A 6,732-nucleotide genomic window follows, 5' to 3' on the forward strand; every position below is an offset into this window, starting at 1 on the left:
TGAGAAAGTTGCTGGAGACTCCACATAGTCTCCTGCCATCTGTCATCGCTCTCCCTTCCTCCATGCGCTCACCTTTCTCTCTTCTACAGGTCCTTTAACCAATCGTAGTTCAGGAGAAGCGAAATCACCCAGTTGTGACAGAACTTAGGCAGAAAAACATAAAATACAGCAGGTCTGTCCCATCGCCAGCTGCAAGCTATAAATGACAGACAAACTGAGAAGTTTGACAGCTTTAAAGCAGCAGAGTAGCATTTATTGGACTGTGTCTTTATTTGCCTTTTCTTTATTATTAACTTTTGCAAGGCAACTATGTAAATATTAACACGTGTTCATTTGATTGTTTTTTTTTTCCAAACAACAAAAAGTGGAGCAGTTTAAGTACCTCAGGATCTTATTCATGAGTCAGGGGAGAATTGAGCGGGAGATCGACAGACGGACCGGTGCGGCTGCCACAGTGATCCTGCACCGATCCGTTTTGGTGACAAGAGAGCTGAGCCGATAGGCAAAGCTCTCCAGGGCTCTTTTGCACTCATCTATGGTGCTGAAATGTGGATCATGACGAGAAGAAGAGATCCTGGATACAAATGGTTGAAATGAGCTTCCTCTGCAGGATGGTTGGGCACGACCTTAGAGATCAGATCAGGAGGGGCTTAGAGTAGAGTCGCTGCTCTTCCAGATTAAAAGGGGTCAAGCTGAGGTGGCTCGGACATTCGTTTTGAGTGCCTCCTTGACGTCTGCCTCGGGAGGTGTTCCAGGCATGTTCCACTTAGAGGAGGCCCAGGGGGTGGTCCAGAACACGCTGGAGAGACTATGTTTCTCGGCTGGCCTGGGAACGTCTCGGTCTTTTCCCCAGAAGACTGGCTGAGGTGTCTGGGGAGAGGCAAGCCTCGGCTTCTCTGCTGAGTCTACTGTCCCTGCAACCCATTCCCGCATAAGTGTAAGACGACAAGTACAAAACATAGGTTTACTCTTGGGAACCCAGGAGTTACATACAGTTCTACATGTATTAGACATTTTTGCAAATCAAAAACATTTTGCTCTTATCCAGAACCATACTTCCGCAAGTCTTCTTCAAAGTTCGGTTGCTCACCAACAAGCTTAAATATTTTTAATGCGTACACTACTTTATTTGATAATCCCAAACAAAAAAAAGTCTTATTTTTTTTTCACCTGGTTGGGGGCAAAAAAAAAAAAAAAAAAGAGGTGGCTGATTTAGTGTAATGCGGAGGAGGCACATTGTGAAAATCTCCTTACTTAAATAAGAACATTGTGTGCTGATTTAGTTCGTGTTGAAAGCAGCTTTGCACAGAACTCCACGTGGGACGCCTCGCAGGTGTCCGTGCAGGTGCGTTTGAATTTTGTTGGAACAGGGGATTCTTGCAATCTAATCTCTCTGGCGCTTCAATGTGCTGAAACTGGAAACAGTCTCTCCTGAACATTGCTGAACCATTGCTTTTCTTCGTGTGGGGGGGGGGGGAGAGAAAAATTAACGGTTTCTAGGTCGTGTAAGGTTTGCTTTTCAGTTACACTACAGGACAAATAACTCTTGCACCAAACAGAACACCACACTGAGGAAATGATTGTAAAGTTCGCACATCAAAGCTTTACTGGTCCCGAACGATAGCAGTTTCATCAGAGCACAAAGGAAAAGTGAGATGTAGCTGTAGACAAATAAATTCTTGCAACGACATGCCTAAGAACTGATGTGAGCAGCTCTGACTGAATTTGTGGCTTCCTGGGAGACCCATGTGGGTGGGAAACAGCAAAAGCAAAATACCATTAATAACAAAACAAAAACTTTCTGCACATAGTTAAAAAATGCATTCATTGTTGGCCAGATACATATTTAATATCCATGTACAGCATCACTACTGACTCTAAAAACTAAAGGCAGCTTGGCCTTCTTAATTTGTGTGTAACTCACAAACTGTATCGCTATATTTTTTTTCAAAATGAGTGATATCTTTAAAGGCTGTCAGTGTCACTGTGGGTTTTTTAAATGCAGAAATGATAAAGAGTGATCGCACCAAGCTGTGTAACGTCTGGGGGAGGAGGGCTGGTGGACCTGGACAGGAGACACTGTCAGGGCGTACCACCTTGAGGATCCATTTAATACAGTTACCATGTATTCTGTGGAGGAAGCAGTGTCTGACAACTCAGGATCAGACGGGTTTATCACTGTGGCAGCGGCTGAAATAAAAAAAATAAGAGACGCTCTCCGTCCAGAGTTGTAAGAGATTCAGCCTGAGATGATGAAAGCCAGCGCTGGTCTTTCTAAAAACCAGAAGAACTGAGAGGAAACATAAAAGCCTAGATGGGCTAATTAGGAAGGGTCATAACTTGTATAAGAAGCGGAGGTAACATCCCGCCATGTGCATAAGAGAGCAGTCACCGCAGGACATGGTTTTACTAGTATTTTGAAACACTAATAAATTAGCATTACTGACTTTAAAAACTCATCTGTATTTCGAAGAGAAAGTAGATCCTTAACACTGACTTTTCCACAAAGCCACAAACATTTTTAAGTTTGTGGCTTTGTGGAAGTGGCGCTTTAAGTAGCCACTCTAAAGGAACAGCAGACATGACTTGTTAGAAAACTCAGCTAACCCGATTCCAGCTCAAAAGCATGGAACGTCTGTCTGTTTATGGTGAACAATGTTTTTTAGAGATTACGCTGCCTAAGCGTTACCACATTTGTGACTGTTCTTTTTTTTAATTCTTCTCCGATTGCTCCTTCCTGATTGGTCCTCTTCAGTTCCATGACCACATGCAGACAGAGAATGTCTGTTTCCATGACAACACAACGCTCCCCCATTATAGCTGTCATGTCAGTTCACCTGGCAAAGTTCGCTTCCTTCCTGTTTAGTTTTGACACCCGAGAGGGCTGATCCTTCCGGGTTACCAAATACAAAAATGGAAAAATCCAAACACTTTGAGTCCGTTTGCTTGCTATTTATTGCTTTATTTTTTTCATTATCCTTCATTACATACTTCCTGTTATCCTTCAATATATACTTTCCAATCTCATTCACAAAAGTAGATTCATTGTAAGACTAGCAACAGCTAGCTGAGAAATTACAGATTCTCAGTTGTCAAAAATAATCATGTCTTTTTTCCCAAAGCTTTTATTAAGGGTTTTTTCTAAGGGTTCAGAAAAGTGTTGGCACTGCGAAGAGAATGAGGCCACAGTAGGCTTAGATGTCAGAGTGGTGGGTGTGTTAAAACCTCCAAACATTGAGTAGAAAGAGAGCAATAGGATATGTTGCTCCATATGTTCTATGTATAATTTATGCAGCTATTAGAGGGGGAAATTATGATCCACATAAAACATTTCTTTATGACCAGGGGCTGTGATTTGAAGCAGTGAAAAAAAAAATGTGGAGAGAAAATAAGGATACATTAGAACTATTTATTATCCACATTCACCTTGTCCATGTTGTCTTCAAAAATATATTAAATGAATACCAATTAGTTGTCAGCAAATAATCTGGTATTGCTTGAAAGGGTGCAGTGTGACATTACCTGCTATCCTTTCATTAAGGATAGTCAATATGTCCATAGCTATAGGAGATAATAAATTAGACCTCCAGCTCATTTTACTCTGGATTCTACCAGAGCACTGGGACTATATTCAAGGACTAATCAATCTGACCCACTACCATGCCTTGATATGTGTAGGGTCAGTGACTCTACAGGGGCCGCTAAACCACATCAAATAAAAAGGCCTCTTTCTTCAGTCCTGTGATTTCTTTGTCTGTTCTGTATTTCTGCAAAAAAAACACTAGAGTTTCTGAAGGACAAAATATGTCTCTAGGAATAAATAGCTCATTCAAATGTAATGAAATCATGACCCTTTTCTTTTAAGGAAAACCTGGGTATATATGTTTTTCGGCTCTGCCACTTTTCACATGTTTACATGCGATAGGTGGAGATGCATAGGTGTTTTAATGAGACAAGCTTTCCCTTGGGAGAGGATGTCCTGCTGTTGTTTATGCCAGCTCATTGTCAGGTTTTTTTTTATCCTAAAAGCTTGGGGCACTAGAAGAAACCTGGTCAAATGTCATTCATTACTTTTGTGCTGTTCATGCGGAGGCAAGTATGTTTCAAAACAAAATGTCTACAGATCTCCCTGAGTCCTGCACCAAAGACTGGAAATAAAACAATACAAAAACCAAAGGAGAGATTTTTATTATTTTCCTGGTTGACTAGTACTAGTAATAGCACTTCTGGGGTATGATGAAACGTCTGCAAAGCTAAAATTTATTTTATTTTGTATTATGTAAAGGAAAAAAAGATATTTACAAGAAATCTTGTATCAGTGTGGCACTAATATTTTATTTGATCTTACAATTGCCATTAAGGTTTCTGGTTTGTGCCCTATTGTATGTGTTCCCTCTTCAGGGTAATAAGCATGTCGAGTGTGTTCGTGTATTTTATTTTTTTACATTGCTGAGGAAATGAAACCAATTGTGTGAAGTGGGAAGTCCTAAGACACAGACGTCATATTCCTGATGTAGCATCATCCCTGTTACTTTATCACATATGTGCCTGTGAGATATGACTGTGAACGGCTTTCAATAAATAATGACCTAGCATTGCCTTTCTGCACATCTGATACCATGGCATACACAATGGAATCACCAGCTCAGCCAAGCTGCCAAAGATGTTTTGGACATCTTACTCTGTAGGTGAAATACTCAAAGTGCTCAGTATTTTATCTTTTTCAAACCAACCACCTCCTTTCAAGCATTTTATTTAACTAGGTGACTTCAGAAGGCAATTGTTTGCACATCATTTCATTTTTGGGTAAAGGGGGCTTAACATAAACGGTAGAAACGTTGAATATCTCTCTCTCTCTCTCTCTCTCTCTCTCTCTCTCTCTCTCTCTCTCTCTCTCTCTCTCTCTCTCTCTCTATCTATATATATATATATATATATATATATATATATATATATATATATATATATATATTCATCCATCATAACTACATGAAATAGCACCATAAACTTACTTTGACATGTCTTTCAAACACTTCATGAAGCAGTTGTGAAGCACAAGGTCACTGCACTATTTAACCTCCAAAAAACAATTTATAAAAGGTGCATTTTTGCTGCACTTATGAAATAGCATCATAACTCTGGTTTTCAAAGACCAACATGGCATAAAGTTTATGAAAAAAGCAAAGACTACACCCAGTGATTTTTGTTTGGATTTACTCAGTTCTCTTAATGCTCAATATCTACCCTGCTTTGGGCTTGAAATAGTGCACTGAAGGACAACACAACAGTGATGATCACCGAAAGAGGATCTGAATGTGGATTTGTTAAATTTCATCACTGAGCACGTTTGCTCACAGATGTAGGTAGAGAAAAGGGAACCAACATCCACTGAGCATGCCTCCCCCAGTGTAGGGGCATGCTCTTATAGCGAGGAATAAAACTCTGCCAGTAGATTATCAGACTGCAGATCAATGAGTTCTAGCTGGATATCACTGCATTACCCACACTATGGGGAAAGGGAGGAAAAAAAATATGCACTTATCTCTCAAATGTTATGGAGTCTTCTAATCTTATTGAAAACTCAATGCAGCACCCCTAACAGGGATACATACTGTAGGAGGTGATTAGCTAATAGTGTGACTTCTGGCAGTGATGGCATGTGAGTGAAAACGTTGCCCTCCAATTGACTTGAAAGAAACATCAACTTAACATTCTCATCAAACCTGTCTGTAAGATATATATTTTGTGTGCAAATGGGGCCTTGCCTTGAAGCTTAATGTTAGTTAATTTATTAGTGCAGTCACATAAACAGCAAAGGCCATAACTTCCAGCTAGTGTGCCACTGGGAGCTCTGGAATGTCCTTGTCTGTTATTTGTTGTTGTTTTTTTTCCCAAGATAACTCTTGAATCTGCTCTCAGGTCTCAAACTCTTTAGCATCTTGCCAAGGCTGAGCCATCTTACAATGGACTTGTTGCCTATGTCACTATGTTCAATGTCATGGCCGTCCAACAGTGAAACAAACTGATTTGCCCTGATAAATAAAATGTTATCAGGGCAAAAGAAAATGTTTGTTTTGGTCGGTGTTACAATCTTGTTAGACTTGTGTTGCAATGTTGATTCGATTCAATGTAATGCTACAATTGTGGCATGTGGGTTAAATGTTGGAGTTTGACCAGCAGTGGGCCAGACTTTACTGTTATATGAGGCGAGTTGCCCAGCTAACACAGTTAGCATTGTTCAGTGCAGCCTGGTGGGCTCGTGAGCTGCCCACCATGATCCTCGCATACATTCAGGGCATTCATTTTTGATAAAAAATGTAGACCTGAAACGGATAATTGGTCTGGTGCTTAGATTTTAGAAGTAGAGAGAGGCGTGGCTTGCCACACATCTTGTTTTGGTCCACAGACAGGGCTCAACGGCGCACCTAGAGGTGAAAGTTTGCTCATTGCTCCTTTAAGGCTAAATTGTTGCCTGTTGTTGATGTTGTAACTTTTTCAGTTATGACATCGACAACATGGCTCCTTTTTAACACTATGTTGCACATCATCTCCTGATGAATGATACAGTGCAAAACAAAAACAAAAAATCGGTTTCTTTTCAGGGTTAATTTCAGTAACGTGATCTTGCATCCACATGAACAGTCCAACAATTTTCCCCCTCAGATTTCGACAGTCATCTGTTGTAACGCCTACTAGTTTGTTCCATTTTAGTGCCAGCGTGTCCACAGATGC

This window comes from Fundulus heteroclitus, chromosome 21 (genome assembly GCF_011125445.2).
Source record: "Fundulus heteroclitus isolate FHET01 chromosome 21, MU-UCD_Fhet_4.1, whole genome shotgun sequence".
NCBI lineage: Eukaryota > Metazoa > Chordata > Actinopteri > Cyprinodontiformes > Fundulidae > Fundulus > Fundulus heteroclitus.